General features: G+C 34.9%; 1 protein-coding gene across 1 annotated transcript in view; it reads right to left on the reverse strand.

Annotated features, from left to right (window-relative positions):
• LOC139861477 (subtilisin-like protease SBT4.3) overlaps positions 1 to 11,550 on the reverse strand; it is a 40,995-nt gene extending 29,445 nt beyond the window's left edge. The window contains exon 1 of the mRNA XM_071849869.1: positions 11,414 to 11,550. The gene's annotated coding sequence lies outside the window, so the exon portion shown is untranslated. The remainder of the gene's footprint in view (positions 1 to 11,413) is intronic.
• Between the last annotated feature and the right edge of the window lie 6,243 nt (positions 11,551 to 17,793).

The raw sequence follows: 17,793 nt of genomic DNA on the forward strand, positions 1-17,793 counted from the left end.
TTACATACATGGTCCGATGGAAGTCGACAACGAAGTTAATCACAATTTCGACACCACGGCTAACTAAGTGTGGGGAGAATCAAGTCTTTAAAGGATAATATGTATTTCTGTTAGAGTTAGATTGTCTGTTTTCGTGTAGTTCTCGAAAATGGAACCCGAATGGTCTTTCCCTAGCAGACCCTAAAGAACTAGTCTTCTCCCCCCATTCTGAATTTTTATTTTTTTTAGGTTTTTACAAAATGAAGACTGCCTGTGAACTAAACCATGGTCTAATGCTACACGCTTTGATCACTAAACGTAATAATGACATACTACCGAGTGAAATAGTATCAGTAATCAGAGAAAGAATGGACGGAGTTAGAAAAGAATCCAGATGCGAAGATAATAAGTTATAATTTGGTAAAGGAAAATCAAAATCCGCAGCGAAAAGAAGAGCACGACACCTAGAACGATGTCACAAATGCGGAAAATGGTCACATGGAGGTAAATGTTCAAATAATCAAACCTATTCAAATACCGAATTTGTTACTTTATGCAGAGACGGACCGTTCATATGTTTAGAAGAAAAGACACTGAATGCTCGAGGTTACGCCTATGTAGCCATGGAAAATCAATTAAACCGACTATCTTATGAATGGGATAGATCATATAACTAAGAAATCTATTTCACAGGTATGTCTGTACAGTTTTTATTTTTATTTTTATTTTTAACCTTTTGATAATAAACGCTAATTTGTTCGCTAAAAAGTATTAAATTGGTATTGAATAAAATTAGGTTTGGCGACCGAAATTATTGATATCATTCAAAAATTTATTACATCACTGCGAAATTTAACGTTTATTCTTAAGGTATAAATATCTTTAATCAATCAACCCAAAATATTTCAAAAATTCGTCATGAGTTAAATTAGGTCTTGGAACCGAAATTACTTTACCGAAAAGAGGGGCGCATATTTTTGTTAATATTTGATTGATTAAAGTGGGATAAAAAGACAAAAAAAAAAGATTTTTAATTTTATTTTTACCATATTTTTAAAATTAATATTTAAATCTTAAATTAATATTGTAAACTTTGTAAAAACAATATATTTAAAATTGTAAATATTTGAAAAATTAATATAAGTTTGATATGAATTTATAAATTTTTAAATTAAGTTTGGTGTGAATTTTTAATTTTTAAAATATAAATTTTTAATTTTATGCATTTCAAATTTTAAGTTTGGTGTGAATTTTTAATATTAATTTTGAATTTTATATTTAAGTTGTGTGAATTTAAAAACAAAAATTTACTTTATCTGATTAAGTTAAGAATATGATTTTTAAAATTCGTCGTAAGTTGAAGACTAGGTCTTTGAACCGAAATTGCTTTACCCAAGGGAGGGACGAGAACTTTTATTATCATTATTTTTAATCTTATTGATTTAAAGTATGCCAAAAACATTGAAAAAACCCAAAAATTTTAGCTTTTAAAACAATCGCTACAAAAAGACAAATTTTAAAATTTTGTCGAAGGACGGACTAGGACATCGATCCGAAACGACCTCGTCCTAAATAACAAGGGAAACAAAATTTTAAAATTAATTACTTAATTGTTTTAATAAGTTAATGATTATAAAAATAAAAAAAAAATATACCAAACTCCGCGAGTCGCGGAGTTTGAAGTGCATTTCGCCGCGACTCGCGGAGGGGTCGGAAATCAGAAAAAAAATAAAGAGCTGCAAACTGATCAGTCCAACCCCCAACTCAAAAATAACTGCGAAAAACTGCACCTGAAAAACCCGAAAAACACCCCCAAAAATCCCAATTTTTAACCGTTAATCACCAAATCTTTTGCTAAAATCATGTTGAGAAGGATGCTATCTAAGAATTACTCAAGAAAAACGGTAAATTTCTACACCTAAACACCATTTAATCCGAAATTTGGTGTTCTTGAGCAAATTTTTTCCCAATTTGATTTTGATGCTTTTTAGTGTAATTAAGCTTAAATTGTTTATGTATTATGCTTGTATAACCTAGATTGATGCTGTTTAACATGATTAGAAGCCTTAAACTTCAAATTTTGAATAATCTAGGGTTTGTGTTCTTGAGCAAATTTGGGGCTTTTTGATATAAACAGGTTATGGCCGATTTTTGTCATGAATTGTTGCTAAATTGAGTAGTGTAACATGTCTAGGTAATTAAATGATCCAAACTTTGAGCCTAAACATGATTTTGAGAATTAAAGTGGACTTTTTCAAGTCTAAAATTCATGAACTTGATTTTTGAAAGATAATGCCATTTGAGACTTGTTTAATTGCTAGTAATGATTATTTTGACATGTTATTTGAGTTGAATGTTTATGAACTTGGCGAACATTTTCGTATATGCTTATTTGAAAAAGTGTAGATTTGATAAAAATGTGAAAATGAGCTTATGTTTGATATAAATTGATAATGTCATTGTAATTATTTTGATTGATGATTTTGCTGACACTAATGCATATTTGGATGCACAAAAATTGTGTTTGATGTGTTTTGCAGAATAAAAGGGGTGAATCTTCATCCCAAGCCCGCAATGCTCCTGCTGAGAATTTGGAACAACATGAGGTGGATAACTACTACAAGCAGGATATACCTCATCCAGTCATGACCTTTTCCGATATGCACTTGGAAGAGTTGCACCCGAACCTGAGATTTGACAGACTTTGGATAGATTATCCAAAATATCAAAGGGGTTTGCATACTCTTCATTCTAAGGTTGTTGAGGTACCGAGGGTCATAGAATGGGGACCCTTAGAAGCTGTAGAATTGGCCGGGCCAATTAGGGAATTACTTGTACAGAGGTATGGTAATTCTTCTTTTAATGACTGGGTACATTTATTCACCATACGTAGACCTGTATATAAAGTATGGTGTGAAGAATTGTTATGTAGTATAGAGTTGAATGATCGGGTAGCTAGTTTAACCGATCGTTCTTTTATTAGATTTTTGTTAGGCGGTTCGATGCGCCACATGTCTTTACTGGACATGGCTCAGGCTTTACGTATATATACGCCTGAGGAGTTAGCGTTTGCCGATTGTAGAGGATTGATACTAAACGGTAGAAAGATAGATGAAAATTTTGATACACACGGTGTGTGGAGTCAAATGACAAGCCATCACCGTTTCAAAGGGGGAAATTACTCTTATTTGGATATAGATAGAGCCGAATTAAGAGTGATACATAGATTTTTAGCTAATTCGATTACACAAAGGGGTAAGAACAAAGAAAAAGTAAATGAACAAGATTTGTTTTACCATATGTGTATTCGAGACCCACAAAGCGCTGTAAGTATACCATATTGTGTGGGTTATTATTTATCAGCTATGGTTCGGGGGATGCGACCACATAGCATAATAGGAGGTGGTATTTTTATTACTTTGATTGGTGAATATCTCGGTGTGGATATAAGTCGGGGGGGATTATTACTAGAAGAGCCGGAACCCCGCGATACTATAGGTTTAAATGTATACCATGGTGCGAAAGTTTTGAAGAGGCGAAATAACGCCGCAGTACGATACCATGGTAGACATCCACAGGTGGAGAGAAACCAGCAGCAAGGTAATGTAGGAGGGGGGAATGAGATGCAAGAAATGCATAGGTTTATAGCTTCTCAGGAATACGAAAATGCTAGACAGAGAGCATTTGAAGATTGGCAAGTTCATCAGAACCAAATCATAGCTCATTGCCAACATATAGGTAGAAACTATATTCCTACACCGAAACCCATCTTCCCTCCTTGGTCTATAGAGATGCAGCCACCATATCCTACGTATGACCCTGCCGAAGCATTCTATAGCACTTATGGTTATGCCTGGAACCCCTATTGGTACCAATATCATCCTTAGTTTACTTATTATTTTTTTTATTTATTTTGTAATTTGTAATTATTGATACGTTTAATACTTTTGTTAATATTGTAATCATTTTTATAATTATCTAACTTTTATTCTTAGATTTTAATAATTTTTGAATGTGGGGTAATATACCAAACTTCAAAAATATGTATATATGTTTGCAGTTTATCTTATGTACACAACAGGGTAAAACAACGCATTTTCAAAGACTGGCATTAAGTTCAGCAAAAGCAACTAATTTTGACGACAAGATGCAAAATATATGCGAAATAACAACAAGACGGAATGAACAAATGATGTGCACCATTTATCATTCAGCAAACAAACGCCAATATAATTGGAAACTTTGGTAAAAATTTAATCATTTTCACACTAATCACCCTCAATAATTTAAATTGTTACTGATTTCTTGCAAATGAGGGCATTGCAAGATCTTAAGTGTGGGAAGGGGTTAAATTCTTTCGGATTTTAAAATTTTTATCTTAAACACTTGATTACCATTAAAAATACTAGTAAAGCAGTAGTTGTATTAGAATCTAGTGCTCTCTGATAAAAAAGAACAGCCCTAGTCTTATATACTGACTACCCAATTCTAGTAAAAATTTTCAAAATTTTCAATTAAATGAATTCAAAATCATGTTTATACATATTTATGAATGATAAAACTAGGTTTTAACACCGAAATTATTGTTACTTCGGAAAGGACATAAATTAAGAAACAAACTAAAATGTCAAAATTCATTTAAAATGGAATAGAGGACGATAAAAAGAAAAATAAAAAGCCAAGTGTGGGAAAATTTACCAAGTTATTTTAAACATATGTCACATATATCTGTAACAAATAACTGAAAATACTTTTGCTTTGGACTAAACTAAACTGTTTTACCCGATGAAAGAAAAGAAGAGATGGATCTACACGATGAATCAATTCCATCATTAAAAGGAAGTAAAGTCTTCCGAAAAAGACACGCGCTTCTTGATTTAGGTCATGAAGTTGTCGTCCAGAGCAGCTGTAGGTTGACGAAAAATCTAGAAAAGTCATCACTAAAATCGGTTGGAAATCCACGGACCTCAGCATTAAACAGGGTCGCCAAGTGGTCAGATTTATCCTAACCATGAGAAGGATTTATCTTGTAAAATGGGGGGGCACCATGCAAATTAGCTGGATAAGACTAATGAATCAGATCCCCAGAAAGGATAATCTCCTTAAAGATTAAAAATCAGCTTTTAAGACTGATATTACTCAATCCTAGAGATTGACCCTAAAGATTGAGAATTCAAACTCATGGAATTCAATGATATCTAAACTCGAGCTTGAACGAGAAAATATTTTGATCAAAATTACAAACCGATTTGTTTTCTGAAAACCCTATTTTCAATGCGTTCATTACCATTGAACGTAAAATCCTAGGAATTCACCTGGAATTCATTAGGTCACCTGAACTAAATCGGGTGTCAACCGTAAGAACGGTGGTTGCATAGTGGTCAAAGACAGGACCTTGTGCCATACCGAAAAATTATAAGGGTGAGCTTTACTATTGCTCCTACCAAGGATAGTGATTGCGTCCGACACGTTATAGACCATAATTAAAAGCATGTCAGGGGACATTGCCTTAACAGTTGCTTGTTCAACGCTTTCCTTTCAACCGGACGGTAGTTTACCAAAAGGTAATATACGGGACAAGTAAACTGGACGTGTTGCTTTCCAAATACAAGGTTAGCAAGTGGGTGACACAAAACCGCAAGTTTGAGCTAAAATTTTCAAATCTGAAACCCACCAAACCCACAAAAATATTTTGCAAACACCGGTAAAGGGTTATCCCGGAAAACTTATCTAGGGTAAAAACTAGATTTAATTTTCAAAAGATCAAATGTTTTCATAAAGATCCAATTTCCTTAATGGATCTAAATTTTTTATAGTCATGTGGGACTGTAAACCATATCGTTACTACCATTGTTTATACCGCCGTATAGAAATCACTGATGTACAAAGTGTGAAGAATAAAGAAGTGATTCTAGTATTTCAAGACAATATTGCTTGAGGACAAGCAACGCTCAAGTGTGGGAATATTTGATAATGCTAAAAACGAACATATATTTCATAGCATTATTCCTCAAGAAAGACAAGCTTTTAGTTGCAATTGTTCTATTTACAAGTGATATTCGTTTAAATAATAAAAGGTGAAGACAAAAGACAGATTCGACGAATTGAAGACGCAAACGACCAAAAAGCTCAAAAGTACAAAAGACAATCAAAAAGGTTCCAATTATTGATAAGAAACGTCTCGAAATTACAAGAGTACAAGATTCAAAATGCAAAGTACAAAATATAAAATTGTACGCAAGGACGTTCGAAAATCCGGAACCGGGACCAGAGTCAACTCTTAACGCTCGACGCAACGGACTAAAAATTACAAGTTAACTATGTATATAAATATAATATAATATATAATTAATTATATTAATTATATATATATTATATATATATTATAAACCGTCGGTAAACAAAGAGCCAAACTCCTCTGAGCTGTAAAAGTAACCTCCGCGACTCGCGGAGATTGAAGGCAAAATTCACCGCGAGTCGCGGAGCCCCAAAAAACGAAAATCCCTATAAAGCCAACCGAATTCTGATCAAAATATATAATCTATTTCTCTCTTCTCTCATATATACGTAAAATATATATATAATTTATATTTTAATTTTAATTTTAATTATAATTCTAATAATAAGGGTATGTTAGCGAATATTGTAAGGGTGTAAGTCAAAATTCTGTCCGTGTAACGCTACGCTATTTTTAATCATTGTAAGTTATGTTCAACCTTTTTATATTAATGTCTCGTAGCTAAGTTATTATTATGCTTATTTAAAACGAAGTAATCATGATGTTGGGCTAATTACTAAAATTGGGTAATTGGGCTTTGTACCATAATTGAGGTTTGGACAAAAGAACGACACTTGTGGAAATTAGACTATGGGCTATTAATGGGCTTTATATTTGTTTAACTAAATGATAGTTTGTTAATGTTAATATAAAGATTTACAATTGGGCGTCCCTATAAATTACCATATACACTCAATCGGACACGATGGGCGGGGTATTTATATGTACGAATAATCGTTCATTTAACCGGACACGGGAATGGATTAATAGCCACTAGAATAATTAAAACAGGGGTGAAATTACATTCAAGGGTAATTGGTGTAATTGTTAACAAAGTAGTAAAACCTTGGTTTACACACAGTCGATAACCTGGTGTATTCATTAAACAAAGTATTAAAACCTTGTTACAATTCGAATCCCCAATTAGTTGGAATACTTAACTTCGGGTATAATAATAATTTGACGAGGACACTCGCACTTTATATTTATGACTGATGGACTGTTATGGACAAAAACCAGACGGACATATTAAATAATCCAGGACAAAGGACAATTAACCCATGGGCATAAAACTAAAATCAACACGTCAAACATCATGATTACGGAAGTTTAAATAAGCATAATTCTTTTATTTCATATTTAATTTCCTTTATTTTATATTTAATTGCACTTCTAATTATCGCACTTTTATTTATTGTTATTTAATCGCACTTTTAATTATCGTACTTTTTAATTATCGCAAGTTTATTTTATCGCACTTTTATTATTCGCAATTTCATTATCGTTATTTACTTTACGCTTTAATTTAAGTCTTGTATTTATTTTATATTTTACATTAGGTTTTAACTGCGACTAAAGTCTTAAAATCGACAAACCGGTCATTAAACGGTAAAAACCCCCTTTATAATAATAATATTACTTATATATATGTTTGTATTTTTATAAAAGTAAACTAATATAGCGTTGAGCTTTGTTTAAAGATTTCCCTGTGGAACGAACCGGACTTACTAAAAACTACACTACTGTACGATTAGGTACACTGCCTATAAGTGTTGTAGCAAGGTTTAAGTATATCCATTCTATAAATAAATAAATATCTTGTGTAAAATTGTATCGTATTTAATAGTTTTTCCTAGTAAAATATAAACTATTTCGTATACACCTCGCACTACATCAGAAGTCTGAGGTACCTAACCTGCACGAGGCCAGATATTCTCTACGGAGTTGGACTAGTAAGTCGATACATGGAAGCACCTACAATAAATCACTTGAAGGCGGCCAAGAGGATACTTCGCTACATCAAAGGTACGATTGACTATGGCCTGTTTTATTCGCCTTCTGAGCACTTCAAGCTAGTTGGATACAGTGATAGTGATTGGGCTGGAGACATAGATGATCGTAAGAGTACGAGTGGTTTCGTGTTCTATATGGGAGATACGACGTTCACATGGAGCTCGAAGAAGCAACCCATTGTGACTCTGTCAACGTGTGAAGCCGAGTTTGTAGCAGCAACATCGTGCACCTGTCATGCAATATGGCTCAGGAAGTTACTAAATGAGCTTAAGTTTTTTCAAAAGGAAGCTACGGAGATATATGTGGATAACAAGTCTGCGATTGCTCTAGCAAAGAATCCAGTCTTCCATGATCGAAGCAAGCACATCGATACGAAATACCATTTCATCAGGGAGTGTGTTACAAATAAAGAGGTGCAGATAAAGTACACGAAGTCATTCGAACAAGTGGCTGATATTTTCACAAAGCCTCTAAAACACGAGACTTTTCAGAGATTACGAAATATGCTCGGAGTGACGAAATCAAGTTTAAGGGGGGCTGTTGGAAACTAAACTTGATTATGGGCTATTTGTTTTGGATTTGGGTTTGCAAGTATACAAATATTTTGGATCAAGATTATAGCCCATTATGTAGAAACTTCTTGTAATATGTAGTAGTGAAAGTGTGTAGAATGTGTGTAGAATAATCTTGTAAAATATCTAGGTCTAGAAATACTAGGAAATATCTAGATAGTAGTAGATGATGGAGTGATCTAGACTACTCCATTGAGTAGTATAAATAGAGGGCTTCACCCCTCATTTGTAATCAAGCAACAAAGCAATTCAATAAGCAAATCAAGTAATAAACAAAGCCTTCAAGATCAATCAAACTTCTAAATCATCAATCCTCTCTTCCACAAATAATATACATAACCTCCTATTTCTAACAGTGTTTACATGTATCTGGTTGCATTTGGTGTTTTTATTATGTTCATATATTAAATTTCGGGTTCAATTCGCATTCATGGTTCTCTTTGTGGTGTTGCAGATTAGAAAACAACATATGATCGTACCAACAATAAAGGGTAAGCTTTTGATGTCAGTTTCATTGACTAATTGTTACACCAATTGTGTATCTTCATTCATATATTGCAGTGTTGAAGAGATCATACTGATATTTGTACATCTAACATCCATTTACATATTGTTCAGCCTTTAAATCTTATCTTATATTTATTTATGTAATTCTATCAGGATAATACAAGGCGCTTGTGCCTTTTATTCTACAGCTATGCAGAAATCTTACAATCCTCTGCTAAAATCCTACTAATAAAAATAGTCTGCACCCGGTAATCAGTGCGCTATCAGAATCATCTATTGCTATTGCAAAAGTTTCATATATGTTACAAATAATCTAATGATCGTTCTTCTAACCAAACTTCATGTCATCTTTTATTTCCCTTTTACGGCTTTCGCAACCTTGGCTAGGAGATTTAGTCTCAAGGCTTTACCCATACTTAGCACAATAACACAACTTACAACCGCTTCTCCACTCAATGATAGATATTTATATGAAAACACATCATATCATATAGTAGTTTAATATAATATCTCATATCACAACATATAATTTGTTAACACCTCAATCATAACAATACAATAATAATAAGGAACAAATTTAATATCCCCAATGGCATATGTTAACCCAATTGCAACTTATTTACTCAAATAGCATCAAATAGTCCTATTTGGTAAGTTGCTAGTTAACTTGTAAATACTGAAATTGCTAAGCGTACTTGTCAAGCACAGATAAGAACTCCAATTAGAGTTTGAAAACTCCCTAAATTAACCCAACCAAGGATCAAGATGGTAGGGATTATGCTAAGGTTTTGTGTTTGGTGATGATTATACAAATCAGAGGATTAAAACTCCATAACCAAATGCTAAGTGTATATATTAGCTACTGAAATTTAACATGATTTATCAACCATAAAATAATACAGTATAATTATAAAAAGAGTTAATTACACCGATGGTCCCTGTGATCTTGGTTAAATTACGTCTCTAGTCCCTAACTCTTAAAAGTTATATGCTTCGTCCTTGTGGTTTTAAGTCCAAACGGAGGTGGTCCCTGTGGTCTTGGTTAAATTACATCGCTAGTCCCTATCTTTTAAAAATTATATGCTTCGTCCTTGTGGTTTTAAGTTCAAACGGTGGTGGTCCTTTTTTTAAGTTCAAACTTGACGGGTCTTCGACGTATATACCAAAGTAATATGCATCCTATTTTCATGTTATTTTTGACAAACTGATCTATTTTTTACGTAAAATTATATTTCTTAACTCATTTACAGTAACAAAATTTGTTCCCCTTATTATAAATATATATTTAACTCATTAACTGACATTTACAGTGACACAATTTTTAACCCTTATCAATATGCTTTATACCTTACAAGATAATGATCTGAATTGAACTGATAGTACACTTAAAACGAATGTATTAATCAAATTTGATTATGAACTAGTGTAGAGATCCGCACTTCGCAGCGAATGTTTGTAGGCATATGTGTAAAGTTAGACGGGTCGAACCGATGCTAGTAGTTCTTGGTTGTTGGTAAGATTACATATTACATGATAAATTACATAGTGGTAGCATTCAACTCCTATTATATGAAGGAAACACTGTTTTAAAAAGAGAAAACCAAACTGCTTGTTGTTAAGGAGGAGTTGATGAATTCTTGTTGCTAATATCCCCGCTCATGTTGCGTCAGTTTTCAACATCAAAATATATACAGCATGAACATAAACATAGAATTTCCCTAAAACACATAACAAGTTAGAAGCATGAAATCACCTTTTGGAAACACGTCTCTGTTACACCAACTTGTAACTTCCATGTTTCCGAACCGCCGCCGTTTAGACTTAAAACCACAGGGACAAAGCATTTAATTTTTAAGAGTTATGGACTAGCGACGTAACTTAACCAAGACCACAGGGACCACCGCCGTTTGGACTTAAAACCACATGGACGAAGCATATAATTTTCAAGAGTTAGGGACTACCGACGTAATTTAACCAAGACCACAGGGACCACCGCTGTGTGGACTTAAAACCACAGGGACGAAGTATATAATTTTTAAGAGTTCGGACTAGCGACGTAATTTAATCAAGACCACAGGACCATCACTGTAATTAACTCTTATAAAAATATATCCCCAAATTTACATATTCATGAACCCTAACCATGAAAATGGATGATTTTTAGATGTTTAATAATATCACAAGAACAATACTCATGGATTATTTGACTTAATTCCATCTTTTTAATCCAAAATCATCAAAAACAATAACTTTTAGCTGAATAAATCAAGAACACATAGCTTACCTGTGATTATGGATGTATGGAACTGTAAATAGAATGATGAATAAACACAAAATTAGCCATCCTTCATTGTCTCACCCTCTCTTTCGTACCATTTCTTTCTCTCTTGAACTTGCAGGAAGCAAGAAACTAAATTGAACTATATAAGTTAGATAAGAAGGGAGGTGATATTTCACCTTTAAAATTTATTCTTCCACCATCATTTGGTGTCTTTATTTCAAAAATACCCCTTGTTTGATTATTACAAGAAATCTGTATAACTCATCATTAAGGGTGTTGGAAGCTTCGACGAGCCCAACACACCCACTATAGAGGACCTAGACTATACTAGACTCACTACACCAACACTTTGACGTTGGTTAGCCTTTAATTTTATGAATTCTTAGTGCACAATGTACTTAGGCGACAGTGTCGACCATATATCTTTAGGCGGTATAACCGACCATGTATTACTTAGGCGGCAGAGCCGACCATATAATAAGAACAACAAAAGTGCACTAAGAACTTAAACACAAACTAAGGCTTGATCGGGAAACTTAACAAAAACACTTATATTAAATTACAATTACAATATTACTTACAAGCTTTCTCTTCTCTACTTTCGCTAACTCACACTCTTCTTCTCTTCTTCACAACTCACTTCTTATTTCACTCTCACAACTTCACACAACACAAATGAAATCTCCTCACATATTTATACTACTCCATAGAACATTCTAGAACCTAGATATTTCCATGGATATATAAATATCTAGATATTTCTACAACCTACAAATATCTAGATTTTTCTTTTACATTTCAATTTCTAGATTTTTCTCTCATATTCTAATATCTAGATATTTTCTTATACATATTAATATCTAGATATTTTACCCATATACATTTACTAATTCCATATTATTCTAAATTTGCATTGTATTTTAACACTCCCCCCTCAATGCAAATTTTCTTCCAACGATGTCTTGCAGACCATTCCAAGTGCTTCTCTGAATTTTGTAAACTTCGGTTTACTTAGGCTCTTGGTGAATATATCTGCAACCTGTTCATCTGTCTTTGTTGGCATCATCTTGATCTCTCCTTCAAGGACCTTCTCGCGAACATAGTGATAGTGCACTTCTATATGTTTTGTTCTCGCATGAAAGACTGGATTTTCTGCTAGACGAATAGCTGATAGGTTATCGCAGAAAAGCTTTACTTGATAATCTGTTGATTGATGAAGATCTTCCATTAGTTGCTTCAACCACATAATTTCTTGTGTTGCTGATGCTGCCGATCGATATTCTGCTTCAGTGCTTGACAAGGATACTGTTGGTTGTCTCTTGCTGCACCATGATATTACTCCCGATCCAAGACTAAACATGTATCCAGTTGTTGACCGTCGTGTATCATAGTCTCCAGCGTAATCGGCGTCACAATATCCAGTTACGTGACATTCTTTTGTTTTCTTGTATAAAATACCAAAGTTAATAGTGCCTTTGACATACCTTAAGATGCGTCGTACAACATCAAGGTGAGGCTTCTTCGGATTGCTCATGTATCGACTAACCACTCCAACTGCATAAGATATATCTGGCCGGCTTAGTGTGAGATAAATAAGACTTCCGACCATCTTTCGATACATGGTAACATCTTGAAGACTTTTTCCTTCATCTGCTCGTAGTTTTGTATTCGGATCCATCGGAGTTGAGATAGGTTTGCAATTAAGCATTCCGTACTTTTGTAAAAGATCTCGCGCATATTTCTGTTGTCCCAGAAATAATCCTTCTCTTTTCTGCTCTATTTCGAGTCCAAGAAAATGTTTGAGTTCTCCAAGCTCCTTCATATGAAATCTGATAGACAGATTCTCTCTTCTTCTTTGGATCTCCTCATAGTGATCTCCCGTGATGATTAAGTCATCCACATATACTAGCACTATGGCTAGTTTTCCTTGATCTTGTTTCACAAATAAACTAGAATCTGAAGGAGCAACTGTGAAACCACTTTGTACTAAGAACTCGCCAATCTTCTCGTACCAAGCTCTTGGAGCCTGCTTCAAGCCGTATAGTGCTTTCTTTAATTTGCAGACATGGTCAGGATGGGACTTGTTCTCAAAGCCTCTTGGTTGCTCCATATAAATTTCTTTGTCAAGTTCTCCATGTAAGAAAGCGTTCTTGACATCCATCTGCCACAGCTTCCAAGATTTGCTAGCGGCTAAAGCTAGTAGAGCACGAATTGTTGTGATCTTCGCCACTGGACTAAACGTTTCTTCATAATCCAGCCCATATTGTTGAGAAAAACCTCTAGCAACAAGTCAAGCTTTATACCTTTCAATGGAGCCATCTGATCGAGTCTTCACCTTGTAAACCCATTTACAAGATATTGGTTTTACATCTTTTGGCTTTGGAACTAAACTCCATGTCTGATTTTCTTTTAGTGCATTAATTTCTTCTTCCATCGCTTTCTGCCATTCTTGACTTTATGCTGCTTCTTCATAAGTGGAAGGTTCAATAGGTATTGATTCATCCACATGAGCAGCATTGGCATACCTCGGATTAGGTTGCCTCGGCCTTGTTGATCTCCGTAATTCTTGCACATGCTCCTCGGCATCCATTTGGCTTGGACGAACCTCTTCGGATGTAGATTGATGTACCCCAGTTTTCCATGGACTCGTTTCCTTAGAGTACGATCCATCTCCTTCTTTAATTGGATCCGATATGTGCTCTTTATGTTCTTCTTTCTCTTTTGGAACTTCTTCTAATCCGTGAGATTCTGGAAGCTCTATCTTTTGAGGTGACCACCATGAAGAAGCTTCATCAAATACCACATTTCTTGAAGTATAACACTTTCCAGTATTTGGATCACAACATCTCCATCCTTTTCTTGATTCATCATAACCTACAAAAATGCATCGAATTGCCTTCTTATCAAATTTGCTTCGGAGATGATCTGGCACGAAGACGTAGCATACACATCCAAAAACCTTGAGATGATTGACGGTTGGCTTGATCTTCCATAATCTTTCATATGGTGAAATATATCCCAACTTTGTTTGCGGGAGTCTGTTAATCACGTATGAAGCCGTCCTCATACATTCGGCCCAAAATCTTCCTGGTACATTCTTACCATGAAGCATACTTCGACAAGTTTCAGCAAGATGACGATTCTTACGTTCTGCCACTCCATTCTGTTGTGGAGTATTAGGGCAAGTTAATTGCCTTCTGATCTTGTGCTTCTCAAGATACATATTGAACTCAGTCGATAAATATTCTCCTCCATTATCTGTGCGTAAGCACCTAATCTTATTATTGAGCTCACTTTCTATCTTCTTCTTGAACTCTTTAAACTTCTGAAAAGTCTCCGACTTTTCCTTCATGAAGTAAACCCACACATACCTTGAGAAGTCATCAATGAATGTCACCATATACTTCATTCCTCCAAGTGATGTTTGTTTCACTGGGCCAAAGACGTCTGAGTGTATGAGCTCTAGTGGTGTCTTGGACTGATGTTGTGACTCCTTGAATGGCAATTGGTGAGCTTTTCCAAATTGACATCCAGCACATATTGTATTTGTTCGGATATCAATTTGAGGAAGCCCATTTACTATGTGTTTCACCATCATCTCCTTTAACTTGTTGTAGCCCACATGCCCAAGACGTTCATGCCAAAGATCAGCCGTCTCATTCTTTCGAGTCTTATCCACATATGCTGTTTCAACAGATAGTACATAGACCGACTCTATTCTTCTTCCTTGCATAATTGGATTGCCAACCACCTTCACTCTCTTGAATACGGACACATCTTCTGGTCCAAAGAGCACATAGTTCCCTTCTGCTATTAATTGTGGTACTGACAGTAAATTCTTCTTTAGGCCAGGGACAAGATACACCTTCTCGAGTTGGAGCTTATGAGAGCCTCCTTCATTTGGAATTATTGTCTTTTCAATGTGAGAAATAGATAACCTTGAATTATCGGCTGTCAACACGACTCTCTTTCCTTTGTAATCCTCCATTTCTTGCAGCTTTGTCCCATCGTTGGTCATATGATTTGAGCACCCAGAATCGATGATCCAATCATCTTTGTAGTTTATTTTTGACTTTAAAGTTGTTGTAAGAGCTTGATCATCTATGTCAACTTCAACAGAGAGTCCAGCTTCTGCATCCCATGTTTCCTCATTAATGGTTGCTTCGAATGTGACATCTTTCTTCTCATCTCTTGCAGCGGCCACATTTCCTTCGAAAGTTCGCCTTCTGGGGAATCTACAATCTCGAACAAAATGACCCTTCTTGCCACAATTGAAGCATTCACCATTCTTTCTCTTATCATTTTGCCCGTATTGTTGGCGATGATCTCTTCTTCCTTGTTGAGCTCCCCGAGCTCCCCCTGAAGTGTTGCCTTTTGACTTTGGGTGACTCTTCCATCCATATGTCTGACTTTCTTTCATCGCATCTTGTCTTCGAGATGTTGCTTTCTTCTTATTGGTGAAGAGTGCATCTTCTCCGTCTTTTATGGTTACTTCATTCATCTGCTTGGCTAATGCCTCTTGATTAGCCAATAAATTCTCCAGCTCTATTAATGATGGTTGAGTAGGCCATCCTCTCACAGCGGCTATAAATCCATTATACTCGGACCTTAAGCCGTGGATGATAATTCTCTTCATCCTTGCATCACTCACTTTCTCTTCAGGAGCAAGTTGAGATATCTCACGACAAATAGATTTCACCTTGGTAAAATACTGAGAAATAGATAGACTTCCTTGTGAGATACCTGCGAGCTCATTTTCCAAGAGCTGGAGGCGTGCTTCATTCTTCTTTGAAAATAACTTTTCAAAAGTTTCCCAAGCTGCCTTTGGTGTTTTCTCGTCACGGATGTGCTCCAATAGATCCTCCTCGATTGTAGTCTTCAATATAAATAAAGCCTTCCCGGCCTTGATGTTCCATTTTCTCAAGGCTTCGGCATTTTCTTTCGGTGGAGGCGTTGTGTCAATGCCAGCAACTATTTCTCATAAATCCTGTCCTTGTAGGTAGGATTCTATACAAGTCCGCCAATAACCATAGTTGTGGTTATTGAGACTCTTGATACCACTGCTAGTACTTGCAAGATCTGCCATCATGACGTCCAACGTCCAATAAGCTTGGTCCCTGACCGATGAGCTTTCACAGTTCCTAACTGTGCTCCGACAGAATCTCCCTTAGAGCCTTGGTGAAAACAAGTCGATGTAAACGTCCAACGTTTACCGATTTCCTCCACTAGAAATGATCCCGAACGACCCGCTCTGATACCAATTGTTGGAAGCTTCGACGAGCCCAACACACCCACTATAGAGGACCTAGACTATACTAGACTCACTACACCAACACTTTGACGTTGGTTAGCCTTTAATTTTATGAATTCTTAGTGCACAATGTACTTAGGCGACAGTGTCGACCATATATCTTTAGGCGGTATAACCGACCATGTATTACTTAGGCGGCAGAACCGACCATATAATAAGAACAACAAAAGTGCACTAAGAACTTAAACACAAACTAAGGCTTGATCGGGAAACTTAACAAAAACACTTATATTAAATTACAATTACAATATTACTTACAAGCTTTCTCTTCTCTACTTTCGCTAACTCACACTCTTCTTCTCTTCTTCACAACTCACTTCTTATTTCACTCTCACAACTTCACACAACACAAATGAAATCTCCTCACATATTTATACTACTCCATAGAACATTCTAGAACCTAGATATTTCCATGGATATATAAATATCTAGATATTTCTACAACCTACAAATATCTAGATTTTTCTTTTACATTTCAATTTCTAGATTTTTCTCTCATATTCTAATATCTAGATATTTTCTTATACATATTAATATCTAGATATTTTACCCATATACATTTACTAATTCCATATTATTCTAAATTTGCATTGTATTTTAACAAAGGGTATTATAGTACATTAAGTTGCATTAAGTAAAAACAGTGGTGAAAATATCAAATGCCTATAAGTTATGTGATGTGTGTGTCGTGACTCGTGAGGTACATAAAGTATAATTTTAATTTAGTCAAATTAGATCACTTTTTACCCGTTCATGAGGTTTTGGACGTTTACAGTTTACACAGCCCCTAAAATAATTTTCAAAAATTAAATTAAAATTAAAATTAGACAAAATTGTCCATTTCGTCCCTGTATTTTCTACTTTTTGCCCATTTCATCCCTGTATTTTATTTTTTGCATTTTTCATCTTTAAAAGCATTTTAAAGTCCCAATTTCATCCATCACCCTAACGAAGGTTAATTGAGTCCGTTAAAACTATCCACATGGACTATCCACGTAATCTTTAACTAGTTAAATTACAAAAATCAATTAATTAGTTAAAGTCATGTTAAAATCATGTCAGTCGAACAACA

Source organism: Rutidosis leptorrhynchoides, chromosome 8 (assembly GCF_046630445.1).
Source record: "Rutidosis leptorrhynchoides isolate AG116_Rl617_1_P2 chromosome 8, CSIRO_AGI_Rlap_v1, whole genome shotgun sequence".
NCBI lineage: Eukaryota > Viridiplantae > Streptophyta > Magnoliopsida > Asterales > Asteraceae > Rutidosis > Rutidosis leptorrhynchoides.